This window comes from Tupaia chinensis, unplaced genomic scaffold (assembly GCF_000334495.1).
Source record: "Tupaia chinensis unplaced genomic scaffold, TupChi_1.0 Scaffold139072_1, whole genome shotgun sequence".
Classification (NCBI taxonomy): domain Eukaryota; kingdom Metazoa; phylum Chordata; class Mammalia; order Scandentia; family Tupaiidae; genus Tupaia; species Tupaia belangeri.
Genome location: NW_006198962.1, coordinates 547,042 through 568,009, shown reverse-complemented (window position 1 = coordinate 568,009; position 20,968 = coordinate 547,042). Strand labels below are relative to the sequence as shown.

General features: G+C 42.5%; 1 long non-coding RNA gene across 2 annotated transcripts; it reads right to left on the bottom strand.

Moving 5' to 3' along the window:
• Positions 1-7,453: 7,453 nt before the first annotated feature.
• Positions 7,454-11,704, bottom strand: LOC114004606 (uncharacterized). Of its 2 annotated transcripts, none has more exons than XR_003546717.1 (3): positions 11,582-11,704; positions 9,725-9,858; positions 7,454-7,648 (listed from the first exon to the last, which is right to left on the bottom strand). It is a non-coding gene; the product is annotated as an uncharacterized LOC114004606 (long non-coding RNA). The 2 variants fall into 2 exon arrangements; XR_003546718.1 differs by having other exon boundaries at positions 9,725-9,830.
• Positions 11,705-20,968: the final 9,264 nt, after the last annotated feature.

The following is a 20,968-nucleotide window of genomic DNA, read 5'->3' as shown; positions in this document are numbered from 1 at the left end:
GACATTATTAGCATTGGAAAAAAAAAAAAACTGGTCATTTCCAATAGTATGTAAAATTCTGAAGCCAGGCCCAAACACTCACACACACACACACACACACACACACACACACACTTATTTATGTAAATGATACATCCAATGTTGCAGATGAGGAGCCAACAGCAGCAGGACATCTGTGTAAACCAGGCTGACATAAACCATGCTGGGGCTCTTCAATCCACCTGCACAAATGTCAAAGGGCTTCCAGTTCTGCAGTTGATAAAAGTCCATCGACTGGGGCCAGTAGGTGGTGTGGTGATTAAGGTGTTGGACTTCCGCGTGGCTGACCCTGATTTGAGTCCCAGACCTAGCAACTTGCTTTTGCACTTTCTCTCTCCAGTCAAACTAAAAAATAATAAAAATAAATAAAATTAAAATTAAATAATTATTTTTTTAAAAAAATTCCATTCACTGAGGGATCAGCAGACAGGATAACGGTTACGTTGCTGGACTCCCACATGGTTGACTACAGTTTGAGTCTTGCACCTGCCTGGCGACTTCAAACTCACACTGGGCATACATGAGTACCTGCTCAAAATCCCAAGAGGAGAATGGAGGAGAAGAGATTGTGTCATGGCCATTCCCCCAGTAGGTGAGGGGGTGATTTCTCACTTTCTGTCTTTCTGTATCTCTGTCTCGCCAGCGAGCGCATTCACCTTATAGCAAAAATCTCTCTTAAAAAAAAAAAAGTTCATTGATTGAAATTCTAAGTCTAGAACAATTAGCTTCAAAGCAATTTTCGAGGGTGGAGTTTGGGGCACAAACTTATTTTTTGTTTGTTTGTTTGTCTTTTTAAATGTAGGGAGAACATACTGTGGAGGATGATGAGGAATATTTATTCCCACAAGAGGAGCACAGCTAAGTCATGCCTGAAGGAGACTCGAGAACTAAATTCTGGTTTCAGACTTTTTATTCCACACAGTCATCACTGTGGTTGCATTTCTTTTTGGTCATCGTTTCCAATAACAGAGTGTAAGTAATTATTTGATTACAGACAATATCAAGAACTTAGCCAGTATCTTTTTCTTTTCGTTTTTCTTATTGGAGAAATAACTTTATTAAAAAAAAAATAAATAACCAGGATGAAACATTTACCTAGTGATGAGTCCCCAGAAGCAAGTTTCATTCTAAACTTTGGAATTTAATTGCAGATCCTCAAGGCATCTTACCTTGATTTTATCCTTCTAATTTCTAAAGAAATGATCAGTCACCCCATGTTCGATCAAAGATAAGCAAACAAATTTCAGTTTTCTGCATTATAAATAGAGAACAGTGAGCTTGAACACCAGGAGAAATGGACCTAGTTTTCTCTTGGTGTTGTCTCTGTGAGAGAAGGAAAATAAGGCTTACCTTAGAGTTTCGTATTACATGTTTTAGAATAAAACACAAATTAGTTGTCTTAGAAAATAGGTAAGCTTTTAATGAAAAAAGATCCATCACTTGAGCTTCAGCAGTTACAGAAATCAGGCCCTTATTATCCCTTTTATAGCAACGGCAACCATAATCTGAGGCCCCCTCCTCTGGTTCCAGCCCATGGCCTCCACTTCAGCAGTGCCCTACCCAACTGAGGGTGAGGGGAGGCTGGATGCCGCCCCTTGGAATGCTCATTCGTTCTTGTCATAAGAATCAGTGCTTATGTGCAATTGAAAATAGTTTTCCCAGCTGCCAGTTTCCTGCATCCTGCAGACCAGCTGTTTTCCACGACCGCAGAATGGAAATACGACTCTGTGTGGGCTCATGTCGGCCTGTCGCTGGCAGCTGAGCAGTGTCACTAAGCCACCTCTCGACTCTTGGTGTGATCAGGGCCAGGGGACACCTTGTTGGGAAGCCTTGGAATGTGGTGCGTCAACCCAGGAGCAAGAGTGGTAATGTCTGCTGTGGACCTCTATTCTCTAGTGGGGATCCTGGGAGAACCGAGGCAGAATCCAAGATGGGGGAGGAGGCCTAGGAGAGCCCAGGAAGGCTCTCAGCTTAACCTGTGTCGTAGGTGGAGGGCTGGAAGGTGGCATAGGAGAGGCTAACCTCCATGGAAAGTTCCTGGTTCACAGCTACAGACCTCCCTGAATGTGCCCACGATCCGTGGCTGGAGGTTGGGGATGGATTTTGGCAGCAAGTGTCTGTTGCTATCTCTCTTTCTGTTTCTGTCATTCATGGAAGAAGTAAATAAAATAAAAACAAATTGTGTCATAGAGGGCAACATTTTACAGACCACATTAACAAAAAATTATATATATAATACTGTTGTTTAGGAAGTAAGTCTAGTAGTATTCAGTGAACTCCCCCCTTTTTTGTTGTTGTTGTTGCTATAGGGTGCATGTGTTTTGCTGGAGAGAAAGTGAGAAAGTGAGAAATCACCCTCCAGAAGGTGATCCAGAAGCCACATTGCTGGGCCTGGGACTCGAACTTCAAGTTGTCTCAGTGGGATCCAGCAGTCTTAACCTCCATGCCAACTGCTGGCCTGAGCTTGCTTTCTAAAAAAAAACATTTCTGAAATTATCCTGAGTTTGTCCTCCCTTGATTTTGGTTTGCTGTGGGATTCGTTCAAAGAGAACACGCATAGTAAGAGCAAGAGCTACAATCCCCAGTCTTCTCCTTACTCTCAGGCCCTGGTCGTGTAAGGTTCTCAGAGGAAGCAATAGCTTCCATTGGTCCCAACACCTCTCTCTCTTCCAGTTGAAGTGCAAATGTCATAGGGAGCAGGGAGTGCACAGTGGGGACAGGAGTGGGGGTGAGGAGTGGTAATTGGTGTGGAGGCCTCCTTTGGACCCTCGAGTGCTGACAAGTGCTTTGACCAGACATGGGGGATGTGGAAGGGGCACTGTGCCCTCTGGCTTCCTCTTGCTCCCAGGCTGTCTTTGTGTTTGGAATCCTGTCTATGGAAACCTGTTGATGCCCAGGAATACCCACCTACCTCTCTCAGGATGCTTTGGCCTCTTTCCTCTTGTTATTTCACGGACAACATGTCTTTAGATTAGTAACTGTCTCAGGGATTCCTGCTCCCTCTCTTGACAAAGGCAAGACTTCCAGGCATTTGCAGCCTTCTAAATAGCAAAGGTACAAAATGCTCGGCTGTTAGTTCATGTTCAGAGTCAAGAATGTGGACACATGTCCTGGAGCCCGAATGCTGGCATGTGCCATGGGAGGAAGAAGGTTTGCATTACAGGGATTCCAACTCCCTGTCTTCAAGTATGGATGGTGGGGAGGCAAACACATGGCTGAGCCTCTGGCTCTGTGTTGTACCCAGAATTTTGGGTTCTCACAACTGCCTGAGCCCTTTGGCTTTGACTCTTGGTGAATTCAGCCCAAGGACAAGGTAGTCTCAAACCTCTGGAAGGTGTGCTAGACATGATGTTATATACCCTCAACCTCACCATCCTTTCCCTTGTCTTCATTCACAGCAACAGAGGCAGGATTCTGCCCTGGGGCTTCTTTAGTCAGGGAGGGAGAGTGATGACAAGGAAACTCTTCCCTGTAGTGGTGCACGTAGAATGGCTGAGCCCCTGGGGTCTGCAGGGGCAGCTCTGCCTGCAGTGCAACAAGCATGTCCTGATGTTCAATAGATAGTAAGTGTTCTAATCCTGGGCCATGTGGCTAGCAGGAGAGTGTGTTAACTAGCCTTTGGCTCATGTGCATTGACTCAGTAGATATTTTGGTGAGTTTGTTCTTGTCAAGCACCAGAAAGAAAGCAAAAAGTGAGACAAAATTCTGGTCTGCACAGAAGACAATCAATAAATAAATAGCCAAGTGAAACATTTCATGTAGTGATAAGTACTATGAAGAACACAACACAGGTTGATAGATGACAGTAGCTAACTTGGGTGCATGGCCACTGGTGGCCTTGAGGAGGGTGGTGGGGAGAGGCCTCAAGGAAGAGGTCTCATCTACAATGGCATCTGATTCACAAGAAAGAGGCCATGAGACTTCTAGACAGCACTTCAGGCTGAGGACACTTCTGTCCCAGGTCTGGGGTCGGGGTGGTTTCCTGTCTGACCCTTCTGGTATTCCTCAATGCATATTACTCTGTGTTTACCTCCAGTGACCTTGATCTCTATTTGAGATTTCTGTACATAGCTCAGATTTAAACAAAGGGGGTGAGTTAAGAAGAATTTCAGGTAGGCCAACCAGTGGTGTGGTAGTTAAGGCAACTGGATCCCACATGGCCAACTGCAGGGTTGGAGTCCTGGACCCAGTGTCTTGGAAACCATGATGAATGTGGGCATGTGCATGCCCAAAATCCCAATAGGAGAATTGAGTAGAAGGGATTGCAGCATGGCCATCCCCTACTGGGGGCTACTTTCCGACTTTACCTCTCTCTTTCTCTCTGGTGAGTGCACTTGCCCTATAGTGAAAACTGAAAAAGAGAAGAATTTCAGGCATCTAAGATTCAGAACACTTGCCTCCTACCAATCCTATGTGAAATAAACTTCTGAAGACATAATCCATGAAAAAATGTTAAGATCCTCAAATGCCAGCTGGGTATGGTCATGTAACCAGACATTAGCCAATCAGGTGTGCCTGATGGGAATTTGAATGTTGAGGGAAGGACCCAAAGACCTGGAAGCAGTTAGAAAACTGTGCTTGGAAGTGGTGAGAGCCAAAGGGTTGGCCCCACAGCCTGGTGGTTAAGGGAGCTAGATCCCACATAGCTGATCATGGTTCAATTCCTGGTTCTGGTGGCTTGAAAAATATATTGGGCACATGGGAGTGCATGGCCCAAATTCTAGAAGAATGGAGAAATGAAGAAAGAATTGTGGTGTGACCATGTATTACTGAGTGTGAGTTCTCTCTTTCCTTCTCTTTGGCAAGTGAAAAAAAAAAGAAAGAAAGAAAAAGAAAGGAAATGATAAGAGCCTCAAATTTCGTCTTTCAAAATGGGAGCCACCCAGCAGCTCTGGCTCAAGCTAGACAGAGCTGTGTATATGTGTAGATAGTGTGTTTGCATGTCATTCATTGCTCAAAAGCCAGGACAGGTTCTGAGAAATGCATCACTGGGCAATTTTGTCACTGTGTGAACATCGTAGAGTTACACAAACCTGGAGGGTCTAGCCTGCTACATACCCAGGCTACATGGTATAGCCTATTACGACATCATTGTATATGTGATCGCTTATGAACTGAAACATTGTTTTGAGGTTCATGAATGTATACATTGTTGGAACATATAACACTGACTGATAAAAAATTTTAAAGAATTATTATTAGAAAAAAAAGACATAATGTAGAAATATGTGGGTGCAACAATTTTAGACAATTTTAACAAGATACTGGAGCTATATGAAGAAGGAAATGGAATAGTATGATAAGATTCTTAGGTTGTTTGGAGGGACTAACCATGACATAACCATGAGTAAGGTCTTAGGTCTGCGGTATGTTAGAAGTATGCAAAAATGGAAAACACTCACTAATCTTGGCATGAAAACAATCTAATGATGTGTTCTTCCTCAGAAAAAATATTCAAAATAAATTACACAGAAAGTCTGAAAATGGGGTAGACAAAGGTATGAGGACAAATGTTTAAAAAATGGAACTTAGAGGGTTATATGACTATAAAAATAGAATTGAGGCAAAGCACATTACATGGATCAAAGTGGTACCTTTTATACTGAAGAATGTGACATTCCATCAAATATGTAAAGCTTGAATCACTTCAGACAATGACATCAAAATCTATTTAGCTTGGGCCCAGCAGGTGGCATGGTGGCTAAGTCACTGGATTCCCACATGTCTGACCATTGTTCAAGTCCTGGACCCAGTGACTTGAAAATCATGCTGGGTGTATGTGCATAGGTGCCCAAAATCCTGATAGGAGAATGAAGAGAAACGACTGTGGTGTGGTCATCCCTGCTGGGGAGTGATTTCTCATTTTCCCTCTCTTTCTCTTTCTCTGGCAAGTGCATGTGCCCTATGGCAAAAACCTAAACAAACAAAATTGTGTAACTCAAAAATTGTTCGACAGAAATAGTAAGTAAAGACCTAGATATAAAATATTATATTTACGACACCTGTGTTTCAGAACATAACAGAGAAAGAAGACACCCATGGAGTATTTATTAAAACTTAACAAGTAATAGGATACAAAGAAGAGGTGAATATAAACTCCAAAAAGTAGAACAGCTACGTTTTCTGACCAAAATGCAATAAGACTAGGAATTAAGAAAGAAAAGGAAAACAAATAAACAAATACAATCTATACACCCAGAAGTTTAAGAGCAGTTTTCCCAAAACTCTTGGAATAAAGATGAAATCAAAGTTGTATGACAGGCTGTTTAGTAACAAACAACATGAGGCACAGCACGTAAAAACAGTGACAGGGCCAACAAGGGACAGAAAAAGAGACAGTCTTACTTATTCGAAAGCATGAAACAATGAAGACAAGTCAGCCAATGAGCTAAGGAAGCCATAAGAATGAATGATGTGGGAACCAGCAGTTAGCGTAATGGCCATGTCGCTGGGCTCCCACGTAGTCAACCGTGGTTCGCGTCCCGGACCCGGTGGCTTAAAACTCACGCCGGGCGCGTGTGCGTGCGTGCCCAAGATCCTGAGAGGAGAATGGAGGAGAAGGGATTGCGGCGTGACCATCCCCCCTGGGGGGTGATTTCTCACTTTCTGTCTCTATGTCTCTGTGTGTCTGGCGAGCTCACACGCCCTTTAGCGAAAATCTCTCCCCCCCCCAAAAAAAAGAATGAATGATGTAAAGCAAAGTAATAAGTACACCTGTAATGAAACAACAGTAAGAATATATTAGAGTTGATCAAGAAAGCTATATGAAGATTCTTTGAAAAGATCAGTTCAAAACAAAAAAACCTCTTGACAAATTTGATATTAAATTGAGCTGAAGGACAGAGAGAAAGAAAAAAGAGAAAGGGAGAGATGCAGATAGAGAGAACCACAAATGATGAATATAAAGTATTGGAAAGGAGTTTTAAGTCAGGGAAGAGCAAAATATTTCTATAACTAACCACACAGTAAATATACCAGGCTTTTGGGGCCACATGTAACCTCTCTCGACAGTGTGACCCTGCCATTGTAGCTCAAAACCCGCCATAAGGGAACCAGCAGTTAGCGTCATGACTATGTCGCTGGACTCCCACGTAGTCGACTGCGGTTCGCGTCCTGGACCCGGTGGCTTAAAACTCATGCCGGGCGCGTGTGCGTGCGTGCCCAAGATCCTGAGAGGAGAATGGAGGAGAAGGGATTGCGGCGTGACCATCCCCCCTGGGGGGTGATTTCTCGCTTTCTGTCTCTAATGTCTCTGTCTGTCTGGCAAGCGCACACGCCCTATAGTGAAAATATCTCAAAAAAAAAAAAAAAACCCGCCATAAATAGTAGTAAATGCATAGCATGGCTGTTTCAATAGAACTTTATTTTCAAAAACAGATAATCTACTGGATTAGATATATGGCCCATAGTTTATTCATCATTTTGTTTTTTTAAATTTGATTTACTTATTTCTTCCATGAGTGAGAAAGACAGAGAGAAAGAAGATCTCCAACAGAAACTTGGTACCATAGTCCACCCAGCCTTCAGCCTTGATGGCCTCATTTGGGATGACCTGCAGTCCAGATGGCCCCACAAATTCACACTTCGACATAGAATGTGTTCCAAACACCTAGTAATGATATACAAAGAAACGACTAAGACAATCAAATCCAAAACAAGATTAATATTTCCTAATCAAAATGAAAAGAAAAAGAAAACAGCCTAGACGAATATGCCAAGTACTGTGGTGCTGATCCGAGCTGAGGTGGTGTGTGCTCTGCCCCAAGTCTGACGGCAGGCATAGGTGGCTGGGAATTCAGGGCATTCTCGCAGGGAGCTGGAATTGCTCTGCCTGAGTCAAGTGGCCGGAGCCCTCTTCTGATGAAAGATGCACGAAAACTCTACTGTGGTTGCTCCTGAAAGAGGCTGCTATGTCCCAGCTCTTGCTAATCTTCAAGCATAAGGGCTAGAGATATTAATCCTCTTGCCACTCGTAGGTCAGTCCTGCACTAGGCAGAATGTCCTTGTTTGGAATGTCATTATAGGTATAATGACTATAATCTGAAGTACCAGACTGAGTGGTACTTCATTCATCTGGTACTTCATTTATTTTTTGTGTTTATTTATTTATTCTAGAGAGAGCAAAATCTGGAACAGAGTTCCCATGCCACGACCCACCCTCTCTCTCAGCTGAGCCAGATCACAGGCATGCACACAGGTGTCTGGCATGCTCCAGATGGTCCTGGGATGCAAACCCACAACCTTTCACACGTTGGTCCAGTTATGTTACCAGTACCTATCTCAGATTCATGGTACTTTGGAAGATGATAATATGAAAAAGTTTTATCACAAGATAAGAAATTATACAAAATGTCCATCATTGTTGTAGAAGTTTGTTATGGAAAAAGAAGTTTAAGTGGAACAAAAATATTGTGTCTGTTTAAGTGTCTTAAAACAGCATGTGATTATTTTCTTTTAATTTCCCCGGGCAATTTCCCCAGGTCATGAGTCTAGGTATGGCTGGGTCTTCTACTCAATATCTCATTAGGGAGCAGTTTAAGTGTTGGCTGGCTGGCATGTCCTGAGGTCATCGTCCCAGCTCATATGATTGGCAAAAATCCAAATTTTCCTTTCTTCTCTTTGACCATATGGAGTTTGTATTGATGTACTATCACTGCTACAATTAAATCCATTATATTTCTTTCTCATTATATGTAAATGCATGTGATCTTTATTATTTATCTTCTCATTTTTATTTTATTTTATCTCCATCATACACCTTCTTTTTTTAAATTTCTTGTGCAGAAATGGTTTATAATTATCCCACTTCTTCTCAAACCAGTTTTCCTGTCCATGCCATAGCTCCTCTCCTCCGGGACTCCCACCTGAAGTTACAGTGTAAGTTTTGATGTTGTCTCAGAAATTTCTGAGACAATATTCGTTTTCTTTTAAATCTTTCATTTTCATATTTCTTGTACTAAATAATACCAATTGACCTACCTAAGAATAATATGAATCTTTGTTCTGTAATCTCTATTCTGTTGTAAAGCGCATTTAGTGTTTCCTTTTTATTTCAAATACTTTACCTTTTCATTCTAGAATTTTGATTTCAATGACTATTTTGATTTCTTGCTGTAATTTCCTATCTGTTCTTTAATTACAATTGTACTTTCATTTAGGTTATCCAGAGTTATAATAGTTACAATAGTCACTTTGATATTCTTATCCACTTAGCAAAATCTAGGTCATGTTTAGCTGGCTCCTGTTGATTGCCTTTTCTCTTCGACTTCTTTATATACTAATTTTGAATTGCAACCTGAACATTGTGAATGTTCTATTGTGAAGACTGGATTTTCTAACTCTTCAAAGGCTGTCAGTTTCTTGCTTACAAGGTAAATGTCTGGTTATACTAAACATGTAAACTATGTGTTGGGAGGCAGCTCAAATCTCAGATAAGTTCTTTCAGACTTGGCTGGGCTCCTTGAAGCCTGCCCTACATCGGTGGGTTAGGAGTTCACCGGAGACCTGGCCAGAATTTATAGAGAGGACTTTTATCTCCCTTTTTATCTGACTTTCTCCTTTCTGGGAGACCTTTTTACTTTCCAAAGGTGATGGTTGTCTCAAATTTTATCCTCTGATTTTTCATCAAAAAGCAATGGATTCATTGTAGTTTTAGCCATTTTGAACCACTTAAGCAGTAGCTTACCTTCTGGTTGCAAGTTGTAAAAGTGAGAAATTCATCCAGTGCTGATCCATCATTCCAAGTATCACATCTCTTCAGAATCTGCCTGCTCCTGTTTATTCTCTGGAGACTTTAAGTAGTTGTTTATTATGTTATGTCTAGAAACAAACCTTTTTATCTGTGAGAGGCTGATCTGGATATAGCAGAGGCAATCTCCTTATTACTTCTTTACATCTAAATTTCTAAGCATATTCATTCTAAGTAGGCACATGCATGCAACTATTTCTTTATGAATTATAATGATGTATACATTTTATTATACATAAAATTATGCTCAAACATTTCAATTAACTTGTATTGCAAGTAAATATGTCATTTAAATGATAGATTCACAAAAAAATTAGTTATGTGTAGATTATGTCACTGAGAACTTATATTTTAGAACAGTAGAATAGCAATTTTAAGTAGTTATTTTGTAAAAAAATAAAAAGGGTGAGTGGATGTGATAGTGCTGAGAAACACTGACTATGAGGCTGTACACTTACTGATTATGGAGAACAAACACAAATGGGAATAACCAATCAACTTACAGCCTGGTTTCTATGTCAGAAATTTCTGAATTTTCAACACCAATATCAAATTTGAACCCTCAGTATGAAATGTGTCTTGGAGACGTGGTCTTGGATGACCCCCCATTGAAGGAGGGCTTGGTTAGGGCAATGGCAAACCATTAAACAGGAAGCGAGGTCTGAGAGAGACAGAGGGATAGACATGCTTTCCAACTCAAACTCTGTATTACAATGCACATTTAGAGACTCTTGAAAAAACTTGATGATAGAAAGTTCCACTAATCAGATAAACACAGCAAAAGTAGGCTAAATGGAGTAAAAATACTGGAATAACCTGACAAAGACTCTAACATAAGTTTTCTGGAATTCCTTAACATTATAAATGTAGATATGCATAATAATTCAAACTATGAATAAAATCAGGTAGAAATGATCGAAATAATGGTACATGCAATAAAGTATTAATTCGGCACTTTGTAACTAGAAAATATGGTCACTGGGATGCCCGTGCTGACAGGAAATTCTTTTTTTTTTTTTTTTTTTTGAGAGGTTTTTGCTATAGGGCACATGTGCTCGCCAGAAAGACAGAGAGACAGAAAGCAACAAATCACCCTCCGGGGGGATGGCCATGCCAAAATCCCTTTTCCTCCATTTTCCTCTCAGGATCTTGGGCACACACGCACACGCCCCCAGCATGAGTTTAAGCCACCAGGTCCAGGACTTGAACTGCGGTCGGCTACATAGGAGTTCAAGGACATAGTCATGACGCTAACTGTTGGTCCCGTCCTGCCTAACTTTTAAGAAAATTCTACTATAAAGAGAGCCAGTGAAACTTTAACCTCAGTATGAATTTATTCCTTGTTGTGAGTCTTTAAAATTTCTACCATAGTAAATAACTTTTCCCAGCTAGGAAATCGGCTATAATGACAGTCCTTTGGGTAACATAGTGCATGTTTCTGCGAAATCACACTATGTGCTTTGGAGATGTACAACAAAAAAAAAAAGCACAGGCTTTAAAATTGGGTAGACTTGGGCTTGCTCCTGAGTCTGCCTTTTACATGATGTGCAGGTCTGGAGAGTATTTACATGCTCTGTTTCCTCACCCATAAAATGGGGACAATATCAACCACTAATGTCTCACATAGAGACCTCAGGATTGAACAATGACGCCCAGAACATCCTCTCTCATAAAGTTGCCTTCAGTCCAGGTCACAGTTCTCTCACTCAAGGTGTCAAGCTGGGGTGCTTTGGAGGTGACCACCTGCTGGAGTCTTTTGTGTGATAGCAATTGAAGCTCGCATTATTCACTCACCTTTTTTCCTTGCTACTTAATCCAGTCCAGTCAAGGACTCCCCAGGTAGATGCAGCCAAGCCTGCCTGAGAAGATGCCAGCTGAATAAAGCCCTCACCATCCCCTTCACTATTTTCTATTGTTTGCACTTTGATAATCCCCAAAGCTCAGTACAGACGTTCACTATTGAAACAGTGCTCCATTAAGCAATAAGAAGTCACATGCCTGTTACAGGGCTGCTTTTCGAAACCGAGAGCTGGCTGTGGGTGCTGGCATGGACGGGGCAGATGTCAACGCAGGTACCTGCCTGGTGGAAGCAGAGCTGGCACCTGCTCCTGGTTGTGAAACCCTGAGCACTTCTATAGCAACTGCTTGAAAAGTGCTTTGTGATAGGTGCCATCACCTTTTAATTACCACTAAGCTTGCTTGGCAACACTTCCTTTCTTGGCAGCATGGGAAATAGTATTTTTGCAAACTAGAGGGCAGACTGGTGGTTTAATGCTATTTTGGAAGAAGAAACTGTCGTGCCCAGAGGGAAATGACATTGCAAGCTCCCCACAAGGCACGTACTGCCTAGAGATAGGCATTTCCCCATGCTTCTGTACGGTCCACGGAGCACTGAGAAATTCAAGGCACAGAATGAGAACATAGAGGTTTCTTCAATAGATTAAGAAATTTTCCAGGGAGGGAGTAGTTTGAGGTTACATCTTTCGGCATGAAGGAAAACCTCGAGAAGACCTTGATTCCATTCCGTTTCCCAGGCTCATGTGCTATCAACACAGAAAGAACACCTTTTCTCTTCACTTCCTTCTGCCAAGCACTTATTGGCCAGACTGGGGCCCACAGCACCTGGGGCTGTCTGGACTCCCAGAGTGTGTGAGAGCTTTGCCACTTGCCTTGCACAGATAACATAAACAAAATGCTTTCCAAAGCAGACAGACACTTGGGTAATTCTTTTGGAACATTCAGTTCACGATGTTCCAGTAAATTGTTGCATCAGTGAAGAAGAACGATGCAGGGCCTAGTGAAGACTTGAAAGCATACAAGAATGAGGGCAGCAGAGTAGCAAACAGCAAGGTGGCCATGGCCAATGGAAGGCCATGATCCTTATCAATCTGCAGAGGGTTCCACTGTGGGGAGAGGGAAGTGTCCTGCCTGAGTCTCTGCCTGCTGTGATGGGAATGTATACAGGCAGGGCAGCAGCTGCTTGTACGTACATGACACCCGGAGCTATGTGGAGGCTGATACGCAAATACATGGGACACCTCAGCTTCCCTAAGGGCTAGAAGGCGGCACTGGGTATTGAGCCAGCTGATTTTTTTAAAAAATTAGAAATACACTTAAGTTATTGCCCTTCAGTCCCCTAACCAACGGCACGGTCATGGAATGGAGCTTAGCCGACAGTACTATAAAGACTTCCCAAGTCAATTGTGTGCAGCAAAGTGAGGCTGAATTAAAGCCCAGAGAAGAGAAAGATAACTCCTGTGGATCAAGACCCAGTGGTCATGGCTTTTGTGTGCTGTACAAGGTCCTATGATTTGCAGGTGACAACCCTGACCCAGTGAGGTGGCATTCACCCGTCCAGTGCATCTGGCAGTGAAGCTAGAACAGCCACTTTCTATTTATTTATTTATTTTTTTTTCTGTCCCTGAAAAGTAGACAGCAAACACTGAATGATTTAACGAAGTTTTCCCCTCACATTTCCAGTAAGTTTTATGTTGATTTTAAAAAGCATACTAGGGCCATCCTCTCTTAAGAAGACAGTAGCCCCCTCTCTTATCCACAGTTTCACTTTCTGTGGTTTCAGTTACCTGAGGTCAACTGTGGTCCTAAAATATATGGAAAATTCCAGAAACAATCCATTAGTTTCAAATTGCGCTCCATTCTGAGTGGTGCAAGACCGATGAAATCTCATGCCTTGCCTCTCCATCCCTCCTGGGATGTGAATCATCCTCTGTTCAGTGTATCCACTCTGTGTATACCCCCTCCCCGTTAGGTTCTCAGTAGCCATCTCAGCAACCAGATTGAAAACCAGTCGCTATAGGGTCGAGTGCTGTTTGCAGTTCAGGCATCCACTGGGAGTCTTGTAATGTAGCCCCTAAATCATCTTAGTGATTTTCATTTTGACATTGGGTAAAAAAACTGACTTCTCGCTCTCCTAATTGAAAGAAATAAGCAAATGAAAGAATTTTTAAATTACCTTTTTTAAAAAGAATTGTTTTTAGCTAATTTTATTTATTTGTTATTTGTTATTTTTATTTTTAATTTGACCAGAGAGAGAGAGAGAGAGAGAAAGGGAAAGTGAGAAAGTAAGCCATCATGTCCGGGACTTGAATTGTGGTCAGCCATGTGGGAGTCCAGTGCCTTAACCACCACACCATCTGCTGACCCACTTAATTACTTTATTTAATTGCCAGAGAATGTGTACGCTTGCCAGAGAGATAGAAGGGCAGACAGGAAGAGTGAAAGAGAAAGCGCCACCCCCCGCCCCCAGCAGGGTGTTGTCATATCACACCCATTCTCTTCCATTTCTGTATCTTGTAAGGATTTGGGGCATGTGTGCACAGGTATCTGACGTCTTTTTTTAAACCACCGGGGTCAGAATTTGAACTATGGTTGGCCATGTGGAATCTGGGGGAGTGGGAGCTCACGAATGTGCTCACCTGAGTGATGCTGTATTTTCCGTAAGAACTACCCAGTAATCTGATCGTTCAAAGATGAACCAGGGTGACGGGGCTCTGTCAGGCAAACCCAGAAGCCGATGTCTGGATCCAGTCCAGGGCAAGTCCACACCCCAGTTGCTCTTACTGCCATGTGCTCCTTATAGGAGGGCAAGGCTAATGCTAGTACAGGAACAACTCCGGCGCTCAGAAGACAAATTTTTGGAAAGAGAAAGGGAATAATAGGAAAATCTGGTCATTGCCCTATGTAGGTGGCAAATATATCAGACTATATCAGACTAAAGCTGGAAAGGTGAGAACATGCGGTAGCACAGTGGTAATGCAACTGGATCCACAAGAGAAAGGTCCAGAGTTCACATCCCAGGACCTCTCTGAGCATGATGGGCACATTCATATGCCCAGGATGGGGTCAGGTGAGACTGGGAGTTGATTGTGGCATGATGACTCTGTTAGGGGTACTTGTCTCTCTTTGATGGAAGAAGTAAATAAATACACTTTAAAACAGGACTAAAAGAAAAGATTGTGAACTGTACGACTCTAAAAGGGCAGTAGAAATATTTACCCTCATCTCCATATGACTAAGGAAATTCAATGAGATGTCATAGAATGTTGGCAGAGAAAATAAACCCTTTATTCTGTGAAAGAAAAAAAAAACCCTTTATTCTGTGTGGAAAAAAAGAAAAATAACCTGCTTTCAACACATTGTGAACGATAGCTTTCTCTCTCCATATGTGCAATGCTTGAAATATACCAGTTTTTTAAAAACATGTTTGTTTATGTCTTTGGAGAGCAAGAGAGACAGAAAGAGGCAGAGAGATCACACCCCAAGTAGAATCTTGACGTGGCAATCCATCCCTCAGCCTCAGCCAGCTCTGGATCACATGCAGAGGCATGCCTGGTGTACTCAGAGAGGTCCTCAGGTGTGAACCCTGCACCTTCCCATGTGGGTCAGCCTCACAGAGAGTCACATTTTACCCTGCGCCCCCATCCAGCCCCACATGCAGCTTTTCAGTATATCCTCCCGTGTGCTTCATACCTGCTTGATTTCGACGGACTTCGAACATGCAGTAAAATTCTGACAGAAAAATGAAGGCATACTCAACAGTCACCATTCAGGGAGTGAAGGAAGAACTATTCCTTAGTGAACGGTGTGAGCCCTGGGTCACTAGAGGGGACTACTCCCTAGCGAACAGTGTGAGCCCTGGGTCACTAGAGGGGACTACTCCCCAGCGAACGGTGTGAGCCCTGGGTCACTAGAGGGGACTACTCCCTAGTGAATGGTGTGAGCCCTGGGTCATTAGAGAGGACTATTTCTTAGTGAATGGTGTGAGCCCTGGGTCATTAGAGAGGCTCACCACCACAGCGCAGTGTGGCTGCCGCGCATTTGGACTGTTGTCTAGACTGACCTCTGCGCAGACCTCTTACGCTGTCATGTGTGAGTGTGCATTGCTAGTAGAAAGACACAGATCAACATTCCTGCCATAGTGTGGGGCTTAGGAGAAGGCTGGCCAAGGAGAGTGCTTTGTACTGCAACTGCCCCCCACCCCACCATGGTGCCTTACTGCAGGGAAGTATGTCATCTCAGGCAGGATTCTTGGCTGCGAGCCACAGTGACAAGTCTCAGGGCACAAAAGGAAGGATGTGGTGTGAAGACACCAGACTCAGAGAGTCGGTAGAAACTGAGGATGTCCTGGCCCAAGACCAGTAACAACTTTTTTTCAGCCAAGGGGCTGAAAGTATAGGGGAAGGATGCATTGTTGGTGACTGCAGGGGTGTTGGGTGGAAGCAGGAGCTGCTGCGGCAAAATTCTCCTCCTCTGGCAGCTCCTTATTCCAAGTCCAGCGTGTGGGGCTGGGGGCACAGATCTATTGACTGAGTTGGACCAGGCCTCTGTGCCTGGTAGTGGAAGGTGGAGAAGGGTGGATGGGCCACTGTACCTTGGTTCCCAAAGCATGAGCCTCTGCCAGGTCCAGTTTTATGGGAAATACAGGACTTTTCCAATGAAGCTAGTGGGAAATGATCATTATCGGCGGCTATGGAGCAGTAAAAAATCAGCAAACAGTTTTTATAGCCAGTGGATCTAGAGCACAGGAAAGAATACACCCCCCAATTTATCTACCTGTAACACCGCGGCATTGGTGTGCCTGGTGAGAAAGTGAGAGGAAAAGCTAGAAAGCACCCCCTAGGGGGAATGGCCATGCTGCAATTCCTTTTCTTCCATTCTCCTGAGATTCTGGGGACATGTACATATGCCTGGTGTGATTTTCAGCTGCCAGGTTTGGGACTCACACCACAGTTGGCCATGTGAAAGTCGACTTTAACTACCATGCCTCCTGCTGGCCCCATCTTTCGTAGTATTTTTAAACCCTGACTCAGCATGTGTCAGCCCTTCCCCTTGACAGGAGAAGCCAGCTCCACTTCCCCTTCCTGATCACTACTGTACCTGGCACTGGTCTTGGAGTTGTGCAGCCCCTGTTCTAGAAGCAATGTTGGAAGGTCTTGCTTCAGGTAACGTGATGATTCTCCCCAACCCCCAAAATAAAGAGACAGAGACTCTGAATCCATCTAAGGATTCACAGGGTCAGAGCCACCCACCTCTCTGCTGTCCCAATATCAGGGCATTTTGTTTTGCACCTCCAAGCTATGTAACACTCAGTGTACATTATAATTGGATATTTCTCTGTCTCTCTTTTTTTTTTTTTCGAGAGAGACTTTTTTGCTATAGGGCGCATGCGCTTGCCAGAAAGACAGAAACAGAGAGGCAGAAAGGGAGAAATCACCTCACCCCCCGAGGGTTGGCCACGCTGCAATCCCTTCTCCTCCATTCTCCTCTCAGGATCTTGGGCACGCACACACACATGCCCAACGTGAGTTTAAGGCACCATGTCCGGGACTCGAACTGTGGTTGACTACATGGGAGTCCAGCGACATAGCCATTACGTCAACTGCTGGTCCCTATAATTGGATATTTCTAATTGTGCTTAATGCATCTGCAACAACTTCACACTTCCTTTGGTAACTTCTGACTTTTTTCTTTGATCGCTTCTGAGGTTTGTTTTTTATTGTTTGTTTTTATCTTTGGCTTTCTGCAGTTTTACTGTGATTTGTCAAAATGTGAACTGCCTTAATTTTTCTGCTGGGGCTTCACTGGGCTTCCAAAACAGGTGGACTAATGTCTGTAATGGGTAGAATAGTGTCCCATCCTAAGCCCATTTCCACCTACAACTGCAGAATGTGACCTTATTAAAAATAAGGTTGCTGCAGACGTAATTAGTTAAGATGAGGTCATCCTATGATGAACCCTCAATCTTCCTTTTCTTGTTTGTTTGTTTAGGTTTTTGTCATGAAGTGCATGTGATCACTCAAGAGAGACAGAAGGGGAGACAGAGAGGCAAAGCTAGAATCACATCCAAGGGGGGCTGGCCACACTGCAATTCCTTCTTCATTCTATTCTCAGGATTTTAGGCACACACACACACACACATAGACACACACAACTGGTGTGATTTTTTTTTAAGCCACAACATCTGTGATTTGAACTGTGGTCAGTCATGTGTGAGTCCAGCACCTCAACCACTGTGCCACTTGCTCACCTGAGCCCTCAATTCTTTACGGAAAGTAGAACTTGTCATTGGTAAATATGTTTATTTAGCTGAAGAGAAAGGAATGCTAAGGACTACCAAACCCTACCAGAAGCTAGGAAGAGGCAAGGTAGCCTCTTGGCTGGAATCTTTAGAGCCCATATTCATGACCTCATAGACACTTTGATTTTGGTCTCTCAGCCTCCAGAAATATGAGGTCATAAATTTCTATTATTTTAAGCTACCAAACTTGTGATCATTTGTATGCCAGCCCTAGAAAAGTAAAACAATGCCTTTTGGATGATGGAAATCAAAGTTTCATTTGTTCTATCTTTAAATATAAATTTGGCCTTGTTTTCTCTCTCTTGCCCTGCTGGGACTCTACTTAAACGCATGTTGTTCCTTTCCTTCTATGCCAGTGTCTTTTACTCCCTCTCTGGGATTGTTTATCTATCTAATCTCTCCCTCACCATTTTATAAATTCTGCCTGGATACCTATAATCTGCTCTTAAAAGTATACATGAAGTTTTAAATTTTGGTTTTGTATTTTTTATTTCAAGAAGTTCCTCTTTTTTGGAGGTTTTTGCTATAGGGAGTGGGCGCTTGCCAGAAAGACAGAGAGAGAGATAGAGAGACAAAAAGTGAGAAATCAAGCCTTACGGGGATGGCCACACCACAATCTCTTCTCCTCTCTTCTCCTCCTGGGATCTTGGGCATGTATGCACACCTGCCTGGCGCGAGTTTAAGCCATCGGGTCTGGGATTCAAATCATGGTCGACTACATGGGAGTCCAGTGACATAGCCATTATGCTAATGCTGGTCCCTCAAGAAGTTCTTTTCCAAGTCTAGTTTTTCCTCAAATCTGCTCTGATACCGTACTGTCTCTTTTTCATTGTATGTATCTTGAAGTTTGTCTTTTATAGCCACAAGTCCTAGGAGTGACTTCTTCTATAATCCTCCTCTGAGCCCCTCTTGCCCCCATCAAAGTCTTTACAGTCTCTGGATGATCATTTCAATACTGTGAGTCTATGTAGATAAATTTCTCCAGCCTGTTGTTATTGCTTGCTCTCACTCATGGAGTCTAGTCTCTATGTCTGCTTGGTTATCTTTGCATGTGTGTTATTGTATTTTCAAAATTATTTATAGCAATAATAGGAGGTATAACAACTCCCTCAGAGAGTTTATGTTTGAGGGTGCTTAGGGACAATGCTGACCTGTGCTCCAAGAGATCTTCAAAAACAAAAGCTCAAATCTTTGTTTTATAAACGCCTTCAGGCTAAGAACAGGTTCTCTTTAGAATTAGTAGAAAGTTTTACTCTTTTAGGATGCTGCTTCCTACACAGCTAAACAATAGCATGCTCTGGGGGTGGGAGGGGGGTAGTGGAGATAGTCATGGATTTGAAAAGAAACATAGAAATAAACATACAAAGACATACAAGCAAAGAAACGAGGGGATCAAATGGTCTCAATTTCTCTGATGGAGATAGCCGTGACCCCAAATCATTCCCAGATTTATTCTTTTAAAGGGCCAAAATTAGGGGAAGGAGAAGTCGAATGCAAAGCCAGTTGTTCTCAGATGTTAATCAGCTGAAGATGTGAAGACATCTGGCGCCATGTAGTTCTATGTAAGTCTTATCTAATCATCTAGGGCAAATTCTGATTAACATATGTGGCTTCCTTTAACCTGATACTGCCTTGCAGTTTCAAACACAGATTCAGCTAGCGTATTCACAGGTTAATGGTGTTCATTGCCCTGCATATGACTGCCCAAGGTACTGTGTTTCTGCATGTGCGTAAAGGTCACCATGTTTGCTCAGATTGGCCACTCCCCGCATTAGGAGATTGACTAAAATTTTCACCATATTTTTTATTGTTATGAGCAATATAGTTAGTCCAACTAACTGGGACTGCCATAATGGGGGCAGGAAGAACTGATCAGTTCATTAGCACTTACTGTTAGGAATTAGACCTGCATGGAATCCTCCTTAAGCTTTGCTTTCATCACTTGTAAAATCAGAATAGTCAACAGTACCCACATTATGGACAAAGTGTTTGGTAGAATTTTTGGCACATAGTAATTAGTAATATGAATCTTTATTATTTAGAATATAAGAAAGATATAAAATTTCATTAGCCCTGGGAGGACATAATATACCTTTTCTCTGACAACCCAAAAGGGAAGCCCTAGATGGTACAATGCCCATGAGTGTAAGATAGCCTTCCAGGAAGCTGATCTTAGTTTCTGGCAAGCATAAACATATTACATCAGAAACCACTCAAGTATATGCAAATTAGATTTCCTCATTTAACTCTTTGAAAAAAATTTTTTAATTAAGTGGAATATCCTTTAAATAGAACTCAGTTCTGCCCAGGAACACTTTCCAAGCACTCAGAACACTTAGAAATTTGTCTGACTTTTGTTGCTTCTGTATGAATTTATTCCTCAAACAGCTTTACTCTTTAAAATGATCCATCCATCCATTTGTTGATTCATCCACTCAGGTATGCATGCATGCCTCCATCCATTCATGTATCCATTCATCTGAAAGTCTGTCCACAGATGATTCATGTAGGAGGTCATATTTAGCTAAAATGATACATTTACACTTGATGAGCAAGTGAGGGATGGACAAGAATATGCAAGCATTACTTTATCCAGAAGTCTCTTCCTAAAAAGAGAAGTATTTTCTGCTACTATCCTAAAAAAAGCAGTTGGTTGAGTTTTACACTAGCATAAATTCTGAATTTAATCCTTACTGCATAGTTAGGCCCATATTACCCCAAATCTAACCAAAACCGAAATCAATCTAGTGGCCTATCACCTTATATGTAGAAATGACAAAACCCAGTCAGAAACACTAAAGACAATAACAGCATCAAGCGGTCAGTGAATAGCCTGGAGCCAAACAGGTAATAAAAATTTAAAAACCAGCCATGTATGTCTGTTCACAACCTGTTCATTCCAGCGGTGAATTCTAGAGCACAGGCAGTCAGCACGTCAGCATGGGCCAGCTCTTCCTGGAATAGGCTATCTTAACTCCCATCCTGTGATGTTATTTCTCTGTTGTCATTCATCATTCAGTCAACAAGTGATACCTGCTCTGTGCTTCTGGAGCTAATCTGTGAGGAGACACAAATCCTCACTG